This window comes from Pseudorca crassidens, chromosome 14 (assembly GCF_039906515.1).
Source record: "Pseudorca crassidens isolate mPseCra1 chromosome 14, mPseCra1.hap1, whole genome shotgun sequence".
Taxonomy (NCBI): domain Eukaryota; kingdom Metazoa; phylum Chordata; class Mammalia; order Artiodactyla; family Delphinidae; genus Pseudorca; species Pseudorca crassidens.
The window spans coordinates 45,896,847-45,920,111 of NC_090309.1; the positions used below are offsets into that span (position 1 = coordinate 45,896,847).

General features: G+C 42.4%; 1 protein-coding gene, 1 long non-coding RNA gene and 1 pseudogene across 5 annotated transcripts in view; 1 reads left to right on the forward strand and 2 right to left on the reverse strand.

Moving 5' to 3' along the window:
• Positions 1–8,137, reverse strand: part of SPTBN1 (spectrin beta, non-erythrocytic 1) — a 197,269-nt gene extending 189,132 nt beyond the window's left edge. The window contains exons 1-2 of one of the 4 annotated variants that reach the window (XM_067705054.1): positions 7,225–7,273; positions 5,050–5,131 (exon numbers count right to left, since the gene is read on the reverse strand). The gene's annotated coding sequence lies outside the window, so the exon portion shown is untranslated. Of the gene's footprint in view, positions 1–5,049; positions 5,132–7,224; positions 7,379–7,935 lie in introns of those variants that run through there. The other 3 variants (XM_067705053.1, XM_067705052.1, XM_067705056.1) reach the window with 3 other exon arrangements.
• LOC137206235 (uncharacterized) lies at positions 7,380–15,420 on the forward strand. Its single transcript, XR_010934555.1, has 3 exons — positions 7,380–7,897; positions 8,623–13,585; positions 14,482–15,420. It is a non-coding gene; the product is annotated as an uncharacterized lncRNA (long non-coding RNA).
• Positions 15,421–20,427: 5,007 nt separating this feature from the next.
• LOC137205662 (CDC42 small effector protein 1 pseudogene) lies at positions 20,428–20,880 on the reverse strand (annotated as a pseudogene).
• Between the last annotated feature and the right edge of the window lie 2,385 nt (positions 20,881–23,265).

A 23,265-nucleotide genomic window follows, 5' to 3' on the forward strand; every position in this document is an offset into this window, starting at 1 on the left:
AGGCTTACTTTTCTCATTTCTTTTTTAAAAACTAAATGGTTGATTGCTTTTTTTATTACTTAAAAAATGATCCTCATAGTAGTCTATTATATTATTTACTGTACTCTTCTCTATTTGTAAAATATTTCAAAACTCCAAATGAGAAACATTAAGTCATAGGAATTTCCTTTCACATAAGAAAGGAAATCACCCATCAACCCACCATCCAAAGCAAACCATTAATATTTTAATGTATTTCCTTCCAGTCTTTAATATAACAAAACTGGAGTTATACCATATTGTACAGCTTTGCATACAGATACTTCCACTGAATATTATATTGTTAGCTTTTTCCCTTTTCAGTAATACTCTAACCGTTATTTTAAGCAGTACATTGAATTCCATACTATGCCTGTGCCATGATTTATTTGACTATGCCACATTTGCTTTTCCACTGTTAATATTGCTAAGAAAATCCCTGCCTAAAAGTCTGTCCTTACTTTTAATTCTTTCTTTAGATTACAGAACTACAAGGGGAATTTCAGCCCAAAAGGCATAAACATTTAAGTTTTCTGTTATATATACAGGAGCCCCTGTTTTCCACTCAGTTTGTATTAATCCAAATATTCTCCCAACAGGTGATGCAGAGGCCCAAACCCACAGCATCCCAGAGAGCATTACCTACCAATTTAAGTGGAAAGTTAATCTAATTGTTTTAGTTCTTATTTCATATTACTGGTGGGTTTGAACAATTGAATACGGTTATTGGCTTCTATGCTATCTTCTTTTACAAACTGTTCCTATCCTTTCCCTAAGCACTAGGGTTTTGGCGTTTTCTCATTTATTAAAAATAACTATTAATCATGTTTGCTTTTCCTACTAATTAGACATAGGGACAAGTTTAATATAGACTTAGCATTATTTATCTGCATGATGGTATTGTTTACTGGAATGTATCTTTTCTGAATAAATCAAATTATTTGAAAGGAAGCATAAAAGTGAGACACACTAAGCAAAAATTCCACGTTTTATGATAGTTAAAACATATTGTGATGGCACTGGATTATCCCACTTAGCTTTCATAATCCTTTGTGACAGAAACTGTCATACCACCATTTTGCAGATTAAGATACTGAGGCTCACAGAGAGGTCAACGCAGCTTGCCCAAGGTCAATCAGCCAGTGCATGGAGTGACAAGGTGGAGTAATTCCAGAGCCTAAGGCTCGGGACTCCTGCACCCAACAGCCTCTCCTCAGCCACCCTAGCCCTGACCTGTCTCCTTCAACTTCTTGAGTATTATCTCCACGAAGGGTTCTGCCAGAACCTCAAATTCAACATGTTTAAACACAAAACTGATTCTCTTCCCAACCAGATATCCACTCTTCCCCTTAACCTGTCTACTTCCGTCATCATGGTGACAACCATGCTCTTTGTCATTATTCAAACCTGAACCCTTTATTTTAGCTCCTCATCCACTCAGGACCACTCCCATCCAGTCACCATGCAAACCGTCAGCAAAGGATTGGGTCTTCACCACCTTTCTCCCATCTCTCCCCTCCTCCTCATTCTCTCAGCCTCCACCATCACTTGCTCCCTTAATCTCTGGACCTTCACCATCACCTCTTTCCTGTCTCCTTGCTTCTAGTTTCTTCCTGTTCCACTGTGTTTTGAACAACTGCCGAAGCGCTGTGTTACTCAAATACCACCACAGAATTTTAGGTGTACGGGATCTTGAAACCTAAGATCCGATCAGTTGGCAGTTCCTGACTCAAACACTGTATTGAGGGTGTTCCTGGGGCCCCATCTCAGCTCTGCAGAAAGAGTGCCCTGATTGATTTTCTATGCCTCCCAGGGACACAGGGAGTGGTGCCCATGTGCCAGGTTTTAACCCCCACTAGGGTTTCATCTAAGTTTTTCATTTGATAAATTTAGATCTGAGACCAGAAAGATTAATGGCTTGCTGAAGTCACACACCTGGTCAGTAAAAGATCTTTATCTTCCGTGTACATATAGAGTATATTCTATACATTAGGAGTATAAAGTCCTTGGATTCAGGAGCTAATTCTTATTCAGCTTTAAGCCAGCCCACACCACCATCATCCTAACCCAATGACAAGCCTTGGCTACAGGAGGTACCCAATAGTTATTTACTACATTAAAAACCATATTGCAAAGTAATCTTAGAGTAGCAGCAAAGGAATAACGTTCATATAAATGTTTCTTGGTAAAAGAACTATAATTATACTACTTTCAAGAACGGGAAAATGAACTGACAAAGGGTCTCCACTAAGTGGTCTTGAGCAGCCTCTGTTAATCAATATAAAAATTCCATTGGTAACACAGAATTTTTAAAAATAAAAGAATAACAGCTCTTTTGACATAAAAATGTTAAGGTAGTTTTAAGAAAGCACTCCAAGAGGGGTCAGTGGCTTGTATAGCTTGGGTAGTCCAAAGAGAAAGGAATGGAACTGTTATCAGCTGAACGCCTACTATGTGCCTAGCACTGTACACTGCTATCTCACAACTGTATGAGGAAGTATTATTATTTCAACTTTACTGATGAGGAAATCATGATTCCAAGAGTAATGAACTAACCCAAGGACCTAGACGTGACCACATCGCTGGTATACAATAGCATTAGGATTTGAGCCCAGATCTGTTTGACTCTAAAACCCAAGCTCTTTCCAAACCAAGGAAAAATTTTCTACAACATAATCATCCTTACAGACCTTAAAGGACAAAAACTTGATTATGACTCTACTGAAATTACGAGTGACTGTTGATCAAAATAAATCACAAAGAGTTTAAAAAAAAAAAACCACAAACTGGGAGGTAGTTTTTGCAACACATATAATCCACAAGGGATTATTAGGCAATCTACATTAAATCAATCAATAAGAAAAATATCTAAAAGACATACAGACAAAAGACTAAACAAGGACTTAACAGAAGAGGGAACCCAAAAGGTCAATACTATAAATATATACTTAATCTCAATAATCAGGGAAATTGCAAATAAAAAGCACAATGAGATAACATTTCACAAATATGACTGGACAACATTTTGAAGTTTGGCAAGGTTGTGGAAAAACTATAACATCTGTACACTTCTAGTAGGAATATAATCAATACAATCTCTTTGGCATTATCTATAAGGTTTGGCATTATCTAGTATGGTTGATGATGCATATACCCTATGAGCCAGCAAATTTCATTCCTGAGAGAGAGAAAAACAAATAATATGTTTGTGTGCATGTGCATGTATCCCCACATACATAATAAAAGACATGTAGAAGACCCATTCATAGCAGCCCTTTTATAATAGCAAAAGAAAAACAAAAAACTAAAATCAATCCAAATCTCCATCTACAGTAGAAAGAATAACTAAGCCATGGTGGAATACTACACAGCAGTGAAAATGAATGAACTACAGCAACAAAATGAATGAGTCTCAGGAATATGTTAATCTGAAAGGACAAGTCACAGAAAAATATGTAAAGTGTAATTTCATTTATATAAAGTTCGGAAACATATAAAATAAATAAGAATTTTTAAAAGGATAGCCCATAAAGAAGAGGAAGGGAATGATAAACACAAAATTCAGGACCGTGGTTGCTTCAGATGGGATGACAGAGGGGCACAGAGGAGACTCTGAATGTATAATAGGCTCTTCTTCTTGAACTAAGTGGTGGCTGCCTGAGTGTTCATTGGTTTGTGATTCTGTAACATATCTTTTATGAGCATTGTTTTGTATATACAAATCACTTAATAAAAAACAACTTTAAGGGGAAAAAAGGGACCAGAAGGTCAGGATATTGAATACACCAGGAAAAATAGCTGATGACAGAGAACAAGATGCCAGAGGAGAGCAGAGGTAGTAGAGGGGACCCTATGCTCAGGGGTTTAGCTTCCTGGACTCCAGTTCTGCTATCTGAAAACTAATGCCTTCTTCTGGGAGGTGGGGGGAGATTGTTTTTTCAACTTTAGAGGTGTTTTAGCAAAGATCATAAAAAAATGATTAATCTAAACAAACACAGTAAATAAAGCTCTTCCACCTAAAGATTATAGAACTTTAAATTAAATATTTATTTAATATTTCTGTATTAAATAACTTACAATGCACGCATCAATTTCTTAGTGATGTAAGGGGAAAAAATATGCTGATACTTCCGCAAAAGACAAAAGATACTAGTAAGAACATTTTGATATGGAGGTCTTTTAGCTGAAAGAGTACAGCAGTTTCTCAGTTTAATGTCCATACAGACCACTTAGGGGTCATGTTAAAATGCAAATTTTGATTGGAAAGGACTGAGCCTCTAAGAATTTACATATACAACAAGCTCCCACTTGGTAAGTGATCCTGTCCTGATGTTGCTGGTCCACGAACCTCACCTCACTATGGTAGCAAGAGACATCATGAAAATGCCTTCTCTGGTGATGTTTAAAAATAGAAATATGAGAGTATCTAATTGAGACCGTTTCATTTTCCCCCAAAGTAGAGATTGATGACGTTATTCCTACACTATAAAAACTTGGATACAGGACACTTGTTATCAGAAAAAAATCAAGAGTACTAAACTAGGTCTTTTGCAAAGAAAAGGTGCTTTGAGAAACAGCAAAGACTGAAAACTTACAAGAGAACTCCAGGAGAGGTTTTACTCACCTGCACAGACCTAGAGAAATAGCTTTTCCAGCAGGGGGATTAGCCCTTTCCTTATGGAAGAACGGTTTACATTCCCAAAAGTCTCAAAGGAAGAAACCAGGACTACCATAAAGATATTCACAAAACATTAATTAAGGCCTGATTATCATGCAGATGTTGGTGGGGGGGGCCCACATAATTAAAGGAGCATCCCATCACTGCATGTAAAAAATATATATGTTGGGCTTTAAAATTCTAAGAATATGCTGTTAAAACGAAAAGCTTATTATCTCAACAAAAACCACACCGAATAATTTCCACTCATCAGGCCTATGTTTGTTTAGAAGTAGTAAAATCCTCCCATCTCAAAATAGTACTTCTACATGTAAAGTCATACTTTCATACAGCAAGACAAAATAACCACTCACATACTCTTCCAAGGAAACTCTGCCAATGCCAAGTCTCTGCTAAGGATGTGTCACTAGTAGAGTGAGGTCTTGTCGCTTGCTCCTGCAACATCACAGACAGTTGTTACTACTCTCATCTGAGAGATGCTCTTTACCGAAAGCCTGCACATCAGAAGACATCCAAGTGACAGCAGTTTCTGCCCTGCCCCAGTACTTCTTATTCATTCTCTCTGATGAAGGTTTTGGTCCATCCAGAGAAAACAGAGTTACAAAGAGCTTAACCTAACAGAATTCTGCACCTGGTAAGTCAGAACAGCTAAACCTCCTGTGACATCAACACAGGGTATTTTCTTACAACACAATAAATCCAAAATGTCTGGATAATCCATGGAAGGAATACTCCCAAACATCAGAATGCAACATGATTTCATACAACCAGCACAAAGGTTTAGCCCAAATCTAAACAATTCTACATTTTAATGGCCCTCCATTACTGAAAATAATGCACATAAACCACACATTCTGCAGCCAATTCTATCCTGCAGAGCCACATAAAATCAAATGCCACTAACTTGGGCTCATTAGAGATTTAAAAAATAAAAGCAGACACACCTTGCTTTGAAACACTGATCTTCCCTTCCAGTTAACACACTGAAATCCCCTTTTTCACCTATACATTCTAGAAGAGCCTCGGGTGAAATCTGAAATGTATCCCATTTACCATCCCACATTGAATTGTAGAAGTGGCATTTAGAAGGGAAATTCCTCGGGTACTACCCCAGACTAAATAGATGAAGATGTTGGAACATCTCCTTCTGACCAGATACCAGCTACACAGGCCCTGGTGGTCTGCCCTTCACAATCCCCTCCCCAGCCACATCTGCAAAATATATGTATATAAAAACTACACATACATATAAACAAACAAATGCAGTCAGTTACCACCACAATCCCTTATTCATGACTGGAGACTTAACTTGGCTATCAAAGCCAATCTGAATACCAATTTACCATCAACCACGACACATTTACCAAATAATCCTTAATAAAGAGTCCGAATATGTAATTGTATTCTATTACAGAAAACGCAAACAATGAAAACAAAGCAAATACAGGTTAAAGAAATCATTTACCAGCCATCAAAAACATATATAAGTTCTTTTTAAAACAATTTACTGAATGTTAATATTTTTTAAAATGTCTCAGGGACATATGAACTAAAATATATCAATGGTTTCATTTCAAAAAATGGTTTCCTACAGGAAAAATTCATACTCTTAGTATTGATCAAAGACAGAGGTACCGTAATGTCGTAGCTGTAAAGCACCAAATAATAAACATCAACTTTCACACATGATGAAATAGATGGAGAGTTGGGCTGTGGTTTACGGATTACGGGTGAAAAGACGCTGCGACTCCCAGTACAGACTGCACCACTGCCTCTGCACACCACTGGGCCCGGTCCTCCCGCCAGCCCCTCCCTACGGCTCAGGTCCCTCGGTCGGAGATCAGATTCCGGTCCGCAGCCGCAGGCCGACTCCCTCTGCCCGCATTAGCACTGCAGGACACCCCTTCATCCCAGCAGGGCCCAACAGACTAGGCAGGAGGGGGTTACCCAAAGAGAAGACTCCCCCACCTCACAACTAGGTGACCTGGTCCTCCCGACGCCACATCCCGCTGAAGCTGCATGACAAGGTAGAAGTAGCTCCGGGTCTCGGCCAAGGGCAGCCCTGGGCCTGGGTGGGGCCCGGCGGGGGCCGCAGGCGCCGAGTGGCCTTGCCAAGCCCCGCCAGCGAGAACCAGGGGAGGCTGCGATACTGCTGCATTGTGCTGCATCACGGCGAGGGCACCGTGAGCCATCCATCTTGCCAAAAAAATCACATCCCCGTCCAGATAAACCCCGCCGAATCCATTTTTCTCCTTCGCCGAAGCACCCCCATACTCGCCCTCTCCTCACTTACTATCCAGCCCAGCTTTTGACTGGAAAAATAACGGACACGGTTTGTGTACCGATGCCCACAACACTCCCCCTCCCCATCTGACGGCAGGCACTTGGCATCTTTCCTATCACAAAAACAAAGGGAAGGCTCCCCCCAAAAAGAGGGCCGCGGGCGTGGTGTGAGGGCTGATGACCAGAGGGGCTTCCAGCCCACTACCCCAAAGGCAAGCCCGGAGGGTCCCCGCGCTGGCACAAACCTGTTGAAGAGAGGGTGGCAGGAGCTGAAGAGCGGGCGCAGCGGCGGCTCCGCGACCCGAGGCGGCTCCCGCCCAGCCCTGGGAGAGCGGGGACGGCAGGGAGGGCGGGGGGCGGGCGCGAGGATGGGCGGGGGTGGGGGCGCCGGGACGCCGCCTCCGTTTCAGCTGCAGCGCGGCGCAGCCGGGACCACGCCTGGCCGCATCCCCCGTACCGTTACGCGCCGAGCCCGGCCCTGTCAACACCGCCCCCGCTCGCCACCAGCCGGGGCTAGAGAGAGGGCACCCGAAAATACACCCTCCCGTCTGCCCACTTCGCAACCACCCTCGCGCCGGGGGCCGCTGCGCCCGGCTGGAGGGAGGAGGCGGCGGAGGCGGGGAAGGAATCGGCCCCAATGCGTCCACGGATGAGGCTGGGCGGCCGCGGTGCGCACGGCTGCTCTGCGACCGCCTCACTGCGGAGCCCACCGCCCGCCGCCCCCCGCCCCGCACAGCCCGCGTACTCAGAAGCCACTGGAGACCCGGCTCCCCGCGACGCCACTGCCCGGGCTGTACAGCTTCCCCGCCCCCACCCCGCTCCCCGGGCGCAGGGCAAAGGCGGGACAGCCGCGTCCTCCCGGCCTGGGCCCGCGCCCCTCCTCCCGCCGCCCAGGAGCCAGCCCGGGAGACAGCCCCAGTGAGTTGGCATCTTCCTGCCTCAGGCCCCCTACCTACCTCCCGCGGATAGGGGGGTGGGGGCGCCGGGGTCCCGTCCTCCTCCCGCTCCTCGGCGGCCGGGCGGGTGGGCCGGGAGGCGACTCCGCGGGGCTGTCCGCGGCTGGGGCCGGGGCTCACAGGACGGGACCGGTGGGCGCTGCTGCGCGGGGCTGCGCGCTCGCTCCGGGCGGAGAGGCGGCAGAGGGAGGGACTGGAGGAATCCGCAGCCTGCTCGGCAACAGCTGCACTGATTCCGGGGGTTGGGCGGGAGCGCGGGGCGGGGGGAGGAGGGGAGGGAGCTGCAGGGAGGGGGCGAGGGGCGGGGAGAGGGAGCGCGCGGACGCGGGCAGGCGCCGGGTGCGCGCACACGCGCGCGCGCACACGCGCTCTCTCCCGCACACCCTCCTCTGCTCTGCCGCGCTCCTCCCTCCTCGGTTTCCCACTCCCGCCAGCCCTCCGCGCTCGCCGCGAGTCCCGCAGCCGCCCACCCGGCGCCTGCTCCGCGCGCGACCCGAACCTCGGGCGCGTACACGCTTTCCCCGCGCAGCCTCTGCCCTGCCCCAGCGCCGACCTTGTCCTTTGCCGCGGGGACTGGCCGGGGCTGGCCTGGGCAGGGTGGGCACCGCCGCCGCGCTGTCCGAGCCAAGGGACAATGGGGGCTTTGTCCCCACGGCCGGCAAGGGCCAATTTCATGTTTAATTTGAGGCTAATTCGATTATCGCCATGGAAAAGGGCAGCCTAATTTTCTACGTGACTCGTGCAGCCTCCTTTTGCCCCCGATGTTTGCGTTTGGAACGCAATGGAGAGAGCGTGTTGAGGGAGGCTTTGGAGAGTCGTTTGGTGGTTTAGTTTTAGTTCTACGTGGTGATGCCTTATAGGTTCTGCCCAGCCTGATGAAGACCGGTGGTGACCTCTCCATGGGAAACCTGGGCGATGGAGGGAAGGCGGTTGTTCCTCGGCGAAGTCAAGATTTTCCTCCTTTATGAGTGATTTTTCACCCTTTCCCTCGGGGTAGCTGGTAATAGGCCCTACAAGTGGTTCGCGCAACTCTTGCCTCTCTCGCCCTAACGCCGGCTCACTTTAGCCTGATTCGGGTGCCCTTCCCGAGCCACTCCTAGGAAGTGGGGACGCGATGGCCTGAGGGCTTGAGTTCTCCCCCTACCTATGTACCGTGAGATGGACACGGGACGTTTCCTGGAGACTTGGCAAGTGCTAGAGCCGATTCTCAACCAGCTTGCCTACCCTGGCAATACCCGAAGCTATGTAGAAATTCTGGAACTGCCACTGTTGAGGAGAAAAGATGGTGTCATCACCAGGACCACGAATAGAAACGCTCTTTTAAACAGCCTGGAGAAACTGACTTTCTCCGTGCTCTGTAAGTGCCCAAAGCGGCACTGTAAGCCTTCAGAGGGAAGAGGGGCCTTCTCCGTTGTTTAAAAAAAAAAAAAAAAGCCCTAAGGCTTTTCTCCTAAAGATCTGACCCTCAATACCTGAATAAAAATTTTTTCAAAAAATAAATAATGATGATGATAATAGTCAAATAGCTAGGATCGTGCTTATGTCTCAAATCAGTAGACATGATGGATTTATATTTTTGTATGTATTTTTCATGAATAGTTTAAAATAAAACTAAACAAAATCGTCTCCGCAAAGTGAAGATGATTCTTCCTTTTAGGCTTTCGCCATCAGTTTGAATGTTTGACCAAAGTTTATATTTGATCTATATGAAAAAAATTGAGGAAGGCAAATGATTTAACATTTTTCTCACAAGGTTGATCAACACAGCCTGGTGAACTCTCAAAAGGCAGGGTTCTCTGTTCACTGCTAGTACATAGCAGGCATTTAAAAGGTACTCAAAAAATATTTGTTGAACAGGATCAACATGTATGTGGCTGCCCTTGTTAGGTAATGCTGGAAACCCACTAGAAATAAAAGTTGTTTCCCTTTCACTTATTTTGTGCCAGAGCCCCCAGCACCTCCCCACCTACAGTGTTAATGAAATACCAAAGAAAACAATGGCAGTACTGAGAAATGCCTGTTTAAATTCTTTCAATGTTATTCTGCAATTGTGACTCTTAACTGCTTCCTTTATCACAGATAACAGTACTGGAATAAATCTGCATTTGATGCATGAGTCACCTCCCCTACCCCATTCCACTCCCACTTAGTTTTAAAATTTTCCTTCAAAAAGGAAAGCCACACATAACTTTAGCAAGATACTTTAGTAAAGTGGCAGTAAGTATTCCAAACATGTGAAAGACAAGGATTCAGAGTTTCACTATAAGTACCTGACTAGCAATTCAAATTCTTACCTTTTGGCGGGGGAGCAGGGGGCCGGGGGAAGCATCACCCAGGAGACCCCAGTGTATCACTGACCAAGAAAAATTAACAAGTCAAAAAAAAAAAAAAAGTCTAAATCTGGAGAGATTATTGGAGAAGACACATATCTCTGTGGAAAGAAAGAATCTAGAAAAAGAAAAAACTTTAGGCAATAATGATGGTAACTCAAGAGGATTATTCCCAAATATCTCAGAAGCAACTTTGCTGAAGTTTATCCTCACATTAGAATCAAGGTTGATTTAAAGGAACGTTAAACTCCTTGGTTTCCTGTCTGTAACATTCTATTCTCCATTTTTAAAACCATGTGAGTATATATGGCTTTGTCTCCCATAGAAATAATACTTTATTACAAAATTTTAGAGATATAAATAGTTATTTTAACTTTCCATTCAAAATTTAGGGGAAAATCTTGTCAACATGCATTAGTCACTATAGACTGTTATGATAACACCATAGACTGTGTTACGATAACACCTAGTTCCCAAATCTCAGTATAATATGCACTTTCCAAATCAACAAAAACTAATTTGTTGCTTATACAAAGCAACTGTGGTTCCAAGAGACTCTCCGGGGAACCTGTCTTCCAAGTGTCAGCTCAACATTCCAGAATACTTTAATACTATGGTACCTTCATGTCAATGGGTACTCCCACGATATCCATTGCAAGGGAAGAATGTAATGGAGGGTTAAGTACCAGCAACTAAATACTTCTGCCCAGAAATGACACAAGGTTTCCTCCACTCACATTTCATTTGCCAAAGCAAGTCATGTGGCTACACTTGAAATCAGATATGAATGAGCAATAGTGTTGTCTGCCACTACCTGTTTTATTTAGAAAAGAGAGAATGGTACCTTAACTATTTCCTTGGTTATATTAACACAATTAATACCCATATACATACAAACTATTATGTATAAAATAAGCTAAGGATATATTGTAGAACGTGGGGAATATAGCCAATATTTTATAACTAAAATAATAATTCAGATTATAAATGCTAAGTTATATATATTTAAAAATTAAGAAAAAAAAAGAAAGCCCATCTTTTATTATAATAATAGTATTCTAAAATTTTAAAATCAGGACACATTTTGAAAACTTGAATAATGTTTTTCATTTCTAATATTCTTAAACCTGACTTCCTTTTAACCTTGAACTAGTCTGGGAAGTCTCCTCGTATTAGAAATGTTCCATTTGGTGATTTACACATATTAATTTTGCACTGGGGACACCTAAAGACTTACATGTTTAAACTGTCATTACCATGAATGAATACTTTTTGAGCACCAATAACACACTTACTGCTGAATAAAATAATTCATTCTTTCAATTATTCAAGAAATATGTATGCCTTAATCTGTTCTAGGCTCTGAAATAGAGCAGTGGGCAAAACAGTAAAAAATCACTGCCTTCATGAATCTTCCATCGTAGTAGGGGGTACAGTCAATCAATAAGCAAGTAAAACATATGTATGATGATCAATCTGACTATATGGTAATGTAAATATTTAGAAATAATATTTGTAACATGATCAGAATAGTCTCAGCTTTCTATAAAGTTTCTTCAAATTTTTCTGTTAACAATAATAATGATCATAAGTAGCAACTATAAAATGCTTAACAGTTTTTAAAGTGCTTTAGCAAATACCATACTATCTTGTCCTTTTGTGAGTTCTGTGAGGTAGATATCAACCCCATTTTACAAACGATAAAACTGAGACATGGGTAGGTTGAGTTGTCCAAGTTTACACAGCTACTAAGTGCCAATGATATCTACTTGGAAGCTAGTATATCAGAGCTGTATGCCTGGGCATTGCATGTTAATTATTAAAAAGTAATTCTCTTTGCAAGATGAAAAAAAGTTCTAGGGATGGGTGGCGGTGATGGTTGCACAACAGTGTGACTGAACTAATGCCATTGAACTGTACATTTTAAAATGGTTAAAATGGTAAATATTATGTATATGTTACCACAGGTTTTTTAAAGTTCTTAAAGTAATTCTGAATGTAGACCTCTGGAATAGTAGAGTAGACGTTCTCTTAATGATTCTTCACTTAGCCCACTTGTTGGATGACACTGTTCACTCGCTCTGTGTTGTAAGCACACTGATGTCTAAGGCACAACAAACATACTCTGCTGGTAGACTATACTCTTCTACATCTGTGTATTTCAGCTCCTACCAGTTGTGTTATATATTTCCCAAGGCAGATGTGTTTGTCCCCAAATTTGTTTATGCCAGTTATACTTATTATACCTAATAATTATGCTTATTATAATTAAGCATTACATACACCAATTAAATATGAGTATTTTTGAAATGTCTCAAGAAAGGCTAAAAATATTGCCATCAAATTATGCATGGTCAAGCTAACAGTAAAAAATTAGAAAGGGTGGAAATTATAAAAACCTTGAACTATTAGGAGACAGGTTGCTTTGCAGGTGTCTCTAAGTTCTTAATCAACTTAAAAGAAGACAAAAATGTGTATCAAATAGCTGTGGCTTTTGCAAAAGAGAAGTGACCTTTCACTCAGTAAACATGTTCAGAGAAACACTTTGTTTTTCAACAGATTAACAGGTGAATATAAATTTATGTTTCAAGTAAAACAAAACTTTGTCTTTTTCCAGATATACAGCTATAATTTTATTTTTCTTTTGAAATGTGCTCCAAGGATTAGGCAATGAATCATTAGATATGACACCAAAAACATGAACAACAACAACAAAAATAGACAAATTGGACTTCATCAAAATTTAAAACTTTTGTCCATCAAAAGACAGTATCAAGAAAGTGAAAAAATATACAGAATAGGAGAAAATATTTGCAAATCATACATCTGATAAGGGTCTAGTATTCAGAATATATAAAGAACTCACAACTCAACAACAAAAAGACAACCCCATTCAAAAATAAGCAAAAGAGTTGAATAGAATTTTCTCCAAAAAGATATTCAAGTGATCAACAAACACGTGAAAATATGTTCAATATCATTAGTCATTAGGGAAATGCAACCCACTAGGGTAGCTTTAATTAAAAAAAAAAAAAAGTAAAACAAGAAAATGGAAGAGATCAGATTTGTGGTTACCAGAGATGTTGGGGGTGGAGGAGAGGGTGGACAACATAGTCAAGAGGTACAAATTTCCAGTTATAAGATAAATAATGTACAACACAAAGACAACAGTTAACACTGCTGTATGATATATGTGAAAGTTGCTGAGACAGTAAATCCTAAGAGTTCTTATCATAAGGAAAAAAAAATGTTTTTCTTTTATTTTGTATCTATAGGAGATGATGGATGTTAACTAAACTTGTAATCATTTCACAATAAATGTAAGTCAAATCATTATGCTGTATACCTTAAACCTATACAGTGCTGTATGTCAATTATATGTCAACAAAACTGGGGGAACAGCAGAAAATAACTAGTATTGGCAAGAATGTGGAGGAATTGGAATCCTCATGCACTGTTGGTGGGAATACAAAGTGGTACAGCTGCTGTGGAAAACAGTTTGGCAGTCCTTCAAAAAGTTAAATAGAATTACCATACAATACAGCAATTCCACTCCTAGCTATATTCCCCAAAGAACTGAAAACAGATACTCAAAACACGTGCACAAATGTTCATAGTAGCACTCTTCACAATAGCCAAAAGGCGGAAACAACGCAAATGTCCATCCATTGATGGATAAACAAACTGTGATAGATATATACAATGGAATACTACTCAGCCATGAAAGGAACGAAGCACTGATACATTCTACAATGTATGAGTACATTGTACACTTAGCATATGTACACAGCATAATGTGAAAAAAGCCAAACACAAAAGTCACATATTGTATGATTCCATTTATATGAAGTATCCAGAATGGGTAGATCCATAGAGATAGAAAACAGATTGTGGTTGCCAGGGGCTGGAGTGAGGGGCTGTGTGAGAATGGGGTATAACTGCTTAATGAGTATGGGGTTTTATTTTGGAGTCATGAAAATGTTTAGATAGAGGCGGTAATTGCATAACATATTGAATATATTAAATACCACTGAAATGGTTGCTTTAAAATGGATAACTTTATGTTATGTGAATTTCATCTCAATTTAAAAAATGCAATTCAAGATTGAAAATCTTTTTTTTATTAGTTTGTCATTTAACATCATTTTTTCATAACCAACCAACCACTTGTCACATCAGGTAAACGGACTTTTGCATGTTCTTTAAAACTTTCCAGGACTTCCCTGGTGGTCCAATGGTAAAGAATCCGCCTTTCAATGCAGGGGACTCGGGTTCAATCCCTGTTCAGGGAACTAAGATCCCACATGCCGTGAGGCAACTAAGCCCGTGCGCCACAACTACTGAGATTGCGAGCCTCAATGAGAGAGCCCACGTGCCGCAAACTACAGAGCCCATGTGTCCTGGAGCCCGCACTCCACAACTAGAGAGAAGCCCCAGCGCCTCAATGAAGAGACTGTGCACCGCAACGAAAGACCCCTTGTGCCTCAGTAAAGATCCCGTGTGCCGTAGCTAAGACCCAGTGCGGCCAAAAAAATAAAGAAAATAATGTTAAAAAAAAAAACTTTCCTACATGCTCCTCTTGCGAAAGGGTTTATCACAATTTACCTCTCAGATATAAGCTAATTATTCCACTTGCATATTTTCAGGCAGCTTGATTCTCATTATTCCACTACAGAAATATAAAAGTGATCTGAGTTCTTATTGTTGAAACCAAAGTAGAAATTTTTTAAAAGAATTTTCTGGAATCTCCCTTTGGTAAGTAACAGTTGAGAATGAGGAGGGGAAAAGCTCAGAGTGTGATGGCTCTCCGTATAACAACGTGCACTTTTCTTCATTGTTCCAACCTGCATTGTCCAATACAGTAGCCACCAGGCCACATCTGGTAGTGAGCAGTTGAAATGTGGCTGGAGTGACAGAAAACCTGAATTTTTAATTTTAATTAACAAATTTTAACATTGATCTTGGTTTAGTTATTAGACAATTTTTAAGTATGTTTAGAACAACTTGGGTATTTGAAACTACTTGTTCTAACTGTAAATTTTATGAACTCTATATGCACACCAAATTCAAAGACTTAGTTTAGAAAAAAAGAATGTGAAATACCTCAATTTGTAAAATGTCAATTATACATTGCAATGATATTATCTTGGGTATAATGGATTAAATAAAACATTTTAAAAATTATTTTCACCATTTCTATTTTATTTTTTTCAAGTAAAACTATTGCAAAATTTTAAAATTATGTATGTGGCTCACCTTACAATTCTATTGGACAACCCTGTTTCTGACATTGTCAATGGGGACCTCAGTCATTGGCATTCTGACTATTTAGGTTTGGGAAAACAGAAGAAAAGCACCTAGAATTTGGAAAATGCCACAAAGCAAGAACTCCAAGGTGAGGTCATTTCCAACCCCAGGCTTCCCATAGTGCCTCCATCACAATGGCCTCGGTATCTGTGGGCAGCAAGCCAGATGCTTTTTGAGAGCAGAAGGCAGGCATGGCTAATGTTTTCATGACTGGTATCATTCTTTTGGAAGTCCAAAGACGACCTTGGCAATGACATCTTGCCATTGCCTCAAGATAAACCACCCACCCACCCCAGTTTGACATACTTTGCTGGCCTATGTAAAGGATTCCAGAAGTGGGCTAGATTCATGCCTAGAATTCATTCAAGAAATTGCAAAAATTCATAGGCTGATGGGTGAGGAACAAAGAGAAACAGAGAGAAAAACCACTCCCTCACAGAGGTCAGAGAAGTTGAACATGTAGCTGGTCTGAAGGGAAACTCTTCTGTCTGGATTGAGTGATTGGATCTTGTCTTCTAATCATACTTCTGACATTGGGGTTTCCTCATTTCCCATCCTCTGTCCTCAGATACTGAGTGGGTGGGGATGTGTGGTCACAGCCAAAACTTTACACCTCATTCTCAGAGGATGACAAAAACACTAAGACTATTTGAACATTTGCCATAGAGGTGATGAAATTCTGTCCTTGCTTGCTTCTCATGGTTTGCAGGCTGGTCTCTTCTCTTGTGTTCTTTCTTTTACACACAGGTTAGAGGAAGCAAGAGTTCAATTTTAATAATAAGCCTTTGTTTAAGACTGAAATGTGGGCCCTTAAAGACTCACAAAAATGAGGAAATATTTGCTAAATTTCAGTTAATAAGCATTTTCCCCCAATGAGATGCAATGTATAATAATTTTTGGTTATTGTTTTGATATTATTATTTTTACTACATATATATGTAGGCACTCTAAGTGCTTTACATGTATTTATTTAATCCTCACAGCTAATCTGTGTGGTACGTACCATAATTATCACCATTTTATTGATGAGGAAACTGAGGCAAAGAGATTGGGTCAGTTGCCTGAGGTCTTACAGGTCTTGAATTCTGATGAAAACAGAATTCAAACTCAGGTCCATCTGACACCAAAGCTGTTTCCAAAAGTTTGAAAAGGGAAATAGGATTTTAGTCATTTTACTACAAGCTTTAAAAGCAAACGTAATGACTCGAGATGTGGTCAAAGGCACCCTTTTTTTTTAAAACTGACATAGTTTTAATAAAACTTTAAAAAGATACTTTTCAGGGCTGTAAGGATGTGTCTAAGTTTGAAAAAATTTTAAGCACCTGGATTCTTATGTGCTTATGTTTCAAAGTTCACCCAACTTGAAAGTCATCTGCTCCTTAATAAGTGCTGCCAATATGGAATAAGAAAAAATACTTTAAACAGAAAATCCCCCTGTGTTTGGTGAACAGAGCAGTATTGTTTGTTTTTCGAAAGGGACAGGAGATGGGGGTAGAGGTGGGAGTGTTTGTTTTTATGAAGTCTGCTTTGAAACTCTCTTCTGAGGCCTTCCCAGGAGCAGCTGAGTGGGAGTGCTGGGGTTTGATACAATACCTGCTGGGTAAGTATGGGCCTGTCTCAGCTGCAAGTAATTTACACTCTCAGGATTCTCTCCAAAGAGGACCTTAGACCAAAGCAAGCTGAGAAAATCATATATTGGATTTCTAATTGCTACAGGGCTCTGGTAGGAACAAAAATATTTTTAGGTCTAAGTTTCTTAAGGCAGTGGGCTAACTGAATCTGAGAAGAACTGGGGATTTTACCCATTTGGTGGGAAGATTTATGCTATCTGAGGGGTAGATTCTAGGGAAGGCTGGGAAAATTATCCGAATGCATTCTCTGAATTGTGTCTTAGCTGTTGGCAATGTAGGTGCTAATCAGAGCCTTCTCCAGTCATTCTTCTGTTAATTTGCCCTCCAAGAGGATCTGAGAATTTGCTAGGCTGCCCCTGTCCTCCTCCTCAACTGAATTCTCCCAGATCCTCCAGAAAGAATAAGGATGCTGATGCTGTAGTTGGGGGCCTTTCACACAATCACTGGCCACATCCCAGACAGATGGAGGCCTCTGGTTTCTGAGCACCTGTATCAGGTGGTATGAACTGGAGAATCAATGTGGCTGGCTTGAGAAGAAAACTCCAGGAATATCTCAACTGCCAGAGTTTCACCTTTCCAATGACAATATTGCCACAGGGATTCATACCCCAGTACAAAGCTGCAGCAATCAATTAGTAAATCATTCCTTAGTTCTTCCCTAGCCTCACTGAAAACTGAAAATCAACAAGATAAATATATGTTTTTGTTTAAAAATACTGTCACCGGGCTTCCCTGGTGGCGCAGTGGTTGAGAGTCTGCCTGCCGATGCAGGGGACGCGGGTTCGTGCCCCGGTCCGGGAAGATCCCACATGCCACGGAGCGGCTGGACCCGTGAGCCATGGCCACTGAGCCTGTGCGTCCAGAGCCTGTGCTCCGCGACGGGAGAGGCCACAACGGTGAAAGGCCCCCGTACCGCAAAAAAAAAAAAAAAAAAAAATACTGTCACCATCAGAGGTTTCTCTTTTAACTTTAGCTTTTTCTTTGCGTAGGCAATACATTCACATTCGTAAATAATCAAAATGGTATTGAAAGGTATGCATTGAAATTCTCACTCTCACCCTGTCCCCACTCACCTCATAGCCCCACCTCCATTCCCCATAGGTAACCACTTTTTAAATTTCTATGTGCTCTAACGGGGCACTTCTCTAAAAGAGATACCTGTCCAGTGTCTCTTTAGGCATGTATAAACAAAATCAAATACATAGTTTTATTACTTCTCTCCCTTTATTATACAACACGTAGCATACTACAAACACTGTTCTGTATCTTGCCTTTTTTTTCACTTAATGCATCCTAAAGCTTTCTCCTTCTCAGCACATGGTAAGCTTCCTTATTCTATGTTGTTGCTGTTACAGCCGCTTACTATTCCATTATATGCCACACTTTATTTATTTGGATTGTTCAGTCTTTTGCTTTTAAAAACAATGCAATCAAGGGTTTGTGACCAGATATTTCTGGATCAAACTTTGTTCCTCTATTCACTGGAAATCCCACAGGCATGTATATGGCAGTCCAAGGAGTGTACACTAGACTTACAGAAGGGTAGAGATAGAAGAGGCTTCGGATCTCATCTAATCCAACCCACTGTTTTAAGAAAGAGAAAACCAAATCTCAATGAAGTGACTTACCCAAGATTATAGAGTGGTTGGTCTGGGACCAGAGCCCAGGTTTCCTGGTTCCCAGCCTGAAGTTTTCCCTGCTCGATCACACTGCTGGGTGTTGCGTGTGTGTGTGTGTGTGTGTGTGTGTGTGTGTGTGTGTGTGCGTGTGTGTGTGTATTGCTCCTCCAGGAGTATAAAACTCATTGGATACAAAGTTGAACATGATAAGAGCCAGGAGAGAGCTACAAAGCCCTGAGGGGATTCCTTCAAAGAGGAAGATACCGGGCTTCCCTGGTGGCACAGTGGTTGAGAGTCCGCCTGCCGATGCAGGGGACGCGGGTTCGTGCCCCGGTCCGGGAAGATCCCACATGCCGCGGAGCGGCTGGGCCCGTGAGCCATGGCCGCTGAGCCTGCGCGTCCGGAGCCTGTGCTCCGCAACGGGAGAGGAGAGGCCACAACAGTGAGAGGCCCGCGTACTGCAAAATAAATAAATAAATAAAAGAGGAAGCTACCAGGTTAGGGGAAATCTGGAAAGCCTTCATCAAGAAGGTGGCCTTCATCAAGAAGGTAGCATTCATGGTTGGGCCTGGAATAATACATAGGATTTTACCAGGTTGAACAGGTGAAGAAGGACACTCCAGGTGAAGAGGTCAGCAAGAGCAAAGACATGGACATGGGAAAGCATCAGGTATCTTTGTGTAGCCAAGAGCCAAGTGTGTCTGGAGTATAGTGTATGATTAGAAAATAAAACTACTAGTAGCTTTAATGAGATTATTGAGCACTTACCTATGCCAGATGTTATTCTGAGTGCTTTATCAATATTAACCTTTAATCTTCACAACCCTATGAAGCAGTTACCATTATTAGCCCCATTTTCCAGGTGGGAACACTTGGGCACAGAGAAGGTAGGTAACTGGGCTTAAGTCCCACAGCTAGTAAGTTTACATTCTAGAGAGTCTGGCTTTAAAAGAGCGTTAGCACTTCTCCCTGTTACTGGGAGATGAGACTGGAAAAAGCAAGTGGTCACATTAGAGAGGACGTTGGAACACTTGGTGCGACACAGAAAGATTTATACTACCATGGATTGCGAAGGGAAGGAGGCAAGTCTTTACTGAGTACATACTATGTCTTCAAAATATGATGAGAGATAGATTTATTTTCTTTTTTTAATTAAATTTTTTATTAATTTAAAAAAAGGAAAGATTGTAGGGAGCCAGCAATGCTACAGAAACATAGGGTTAGAGGCCTACCTAGAGAAAGACCCTGGTATTGGCAGAGACATATTGAGGCACTGTGAGTTTAAAGTCTGAGATCTAAAGAGAAAGAGTAAACTAGCCAGGGGTCACCCTCCCAGTCCCTGCTTGACATCTGCTTCAGTTCATTCCAGGAGGAAAGAGAAGGGCAGGGAGGTAGGCAGCATCTCAGCAAAGCCAGCTTCAGCTTTGGTCATCTCACCTACCGACCATAATTAAGGAGTTCCAGGTTAAGAGTTTAAAAGCATATGGCACCTAGGCTGTCATTCAGGAGAAGGGATCACATTCCAAGTCCAAGAAAACTCCTCCCTCAGATCTGAGAGTGTTCAGGGCTTCAGCTGAGCTTCTCTGGCTAACGAGTAGTCACTTGGTCAGTCCTGCTGCCTTGATCCCATCTCCAGGAGGGGCTACAGCCAGAGGGAGAAGAGGGAGTCCAGCGCCCAAGCCTTTTGAGGCACTATTAGATAGAGAAAAGAGGGGCCCTGGGGTCACTGATTCTAGGAGGGAAACTGGTAGGGGCAGCATGTCTTCTGGGCTGGACAGAGTGAAGCTTGGACATACAGCAGAACCATTCCTATTGGAGCTACAAGCCCCTAGAATTGCTCCACAACCTGTCTTGCTCTCCCTTGAATCTGATCTGCTCCTGAACTGCACCTGTCATGGCCAGTCCATCTCCAACCCCCATCTCCCTAGAGCCAATGTGAGTCAGGTGGACAAAATTCATTGGTTCCCCAATCATGGCCCAGTCAAGCCACCTCGTCTTCTTCTTCAGCTGGGGGTTCCCTACCATGCAGCAGCCCAGTTTGTGCCAAAATTCACTCATCCCCTGCTGGTTACAGTTTCACTCTGCCTGAGGCCCCAGAGGGCTCTTACTCTGGTGCCCTGACCGCCCACTCCTCACTCCCCTCAGGTGTAACAGCATCCTAGGTTTACTTAGCTGGACACGTATAGAGAAAGTAGAGTCTCTGGAGCCCTTAGCTGAGCAGTGAATGTCAGCATCTCAGACCCTGAGAGACTAGCAAGGTCAGAGAGTGGGGTGGGCAGGCAGGCACAAGATGACGTCTTCCACAGACTTGGAACCCTGCTCTACTCCGGCATTGAGGCGACTGGCGGCAGCTGGTGGGGGGAGTGTCCCGCTTGGGGCCCACCAGTGTAGGTTTTTCAGACTCGCTCCTTGGCGGGGTGGTGAAGCCAAGGGCCGGCTGGCAGAGCTAGATTTCTTTTCTACATAATTCAGATGAGGAAACCAGGACTCTGAGAGGGTAAGTGACTTACCCAAATTCTCAAAGCTGTCAAGTGGCAGAGAAAGGCTTTGAGGACCTGTGTCTGAGCTAGTGTTCTTGCTTATCTAAATGTAGCCCACAGAATGCACGGCCTAGAGGGGAATGGAGTTCCGTGGTGAAGCTGTCTTGGGAAATGCTCAGATAATCCAAAACAGACCTGAATTTAATTGCAGATTTTCTCAGACTTTAATAGGCTACCATGCTTCATAAGGTGGACGTCTCACATTTCCAAAGCTAGTTGTACCACGATACCCTCCTTTCCCACCACCCCCAAGCCCTTTGTTCAAGTCACATTCAGTGGAGAGAGTGCTGGGAGGATACTAGTTTGGGAAAGCCTACAAGACCATACTGGAGAAAGGAAGGAAAGGTGTGTTTCCTGATCACCTGGGTGTGTGGCCACTCTTTACAAATACAAACAAAGGGCACTTGAATCTTACTTCCTGAGAACTACACAGAAAAGGCGTTATCTAAACTTCCACATCTCGGAAAGCTGGTGTGTTTTGTTTTTTGTCTTTGTTTAATTTTTGATCCCTAAAACAAATAAATTGTCTTCGTTTGTTTTAGGGATCAGAATGGAAAAACCTGATTTGATTTCTATGGTACAATCTCCCAATTCCTAGTCCAGTTCTTTCATACCCTAAGGTTAAGATGTTGGGATGTCAAAACCCAAAAATATATGTAGGTCATGCTTGATTGGATTATGCCTGTGAACTTAATTTATATTTAGCTGGTGGTTTAATATATAATCCAGTGTTGCTATCATATCACTATAAAAGACAGCATGTCCAAAAAAGAATACCTTTACCCTCTCCCTTCCAAAAATCGTCATAAAGTGTAAAACTTATACCCAGCATGACTGGACCAAGTAAAACCTTAGGCATTAAGAAAGGATTCTGGGGCTTCCCTGGTGGTGCAGTGGTTAAGAATCTGCCTGCCAATGCAGGCGACACGGGTTCAATCCCTGCCCCAGGAAGATCCCACATGCCGCAGAGCAACTAAGCCCGTGACCCACAGCTACTGAGCCCACGTGCCACAACTACTGAAGAGCCAGAGCTCCACAACAAGAGAAGCCACTGCAATGAAGAGTAGCCCCTGCTCGCCGCAACTAGAGAAAGCCCGCGTGCAGCAACGAAGACCCAACGCAGCCAAAAAATTAAATAAATTTTAAAAAAAGAAAGGATTCTGTAAATCTTAAACACTGTGTGAAAATAATATTCTTTGACTGGCTACGAATTCTGCCTGTCAAAGGACTTTTCTCAGGCAGTTTTTATTACATTTGGTAAGTTGGGTGGAACTTCCTTTTCAACTCTGGTAGTATTTTAAGAATTTGGGGGAGGATTATTGGAATGACCAGAAATGCTATTGGTGGTGGTTTTAATTACTCAATAAGATGACCTAATTTTAAGAATGAAAGGGCTACTTAATAACACTTGTTCTTATTTAGAGCGCCAGTGTGTGGGTGAAGCCTCCAAATTTTGCAAAAACTTCTAGAATCACTTGTAGTGTTATTTAGTCTGGGGAATGTTCGGTAGTGATCCCTTTTAAGCATATTGGAAAATAGAATAGGAACATTGAGGATAATGCTAATTGCAACAAAATACAGATCCATCCCTCAACTAATCAATTACCAATATAAATATCTTCTTTCTTTTGGACACCATATAACGTGTACTTACGCAATGGAATGTTTCTCAAGTATAGGAAATTGGGATCCCCAGCCCCCAAGAAACATGCCTGCCTTGTGAAAAGCTCCTCGTCTTAGGAATCATGGGAATTGGAATTCAGTCCAATTCTGGTGACTTCTCAGTTTATGGAGATGGGTAGGAATTCTGTTTTCAAGATCTTGGGTGAAAGGAAACTTGCAATGGGCATCCTGAATTGTAACCTTGGCACCCCCCTCCCTGTGAGCTCAGACAAATGGCTTC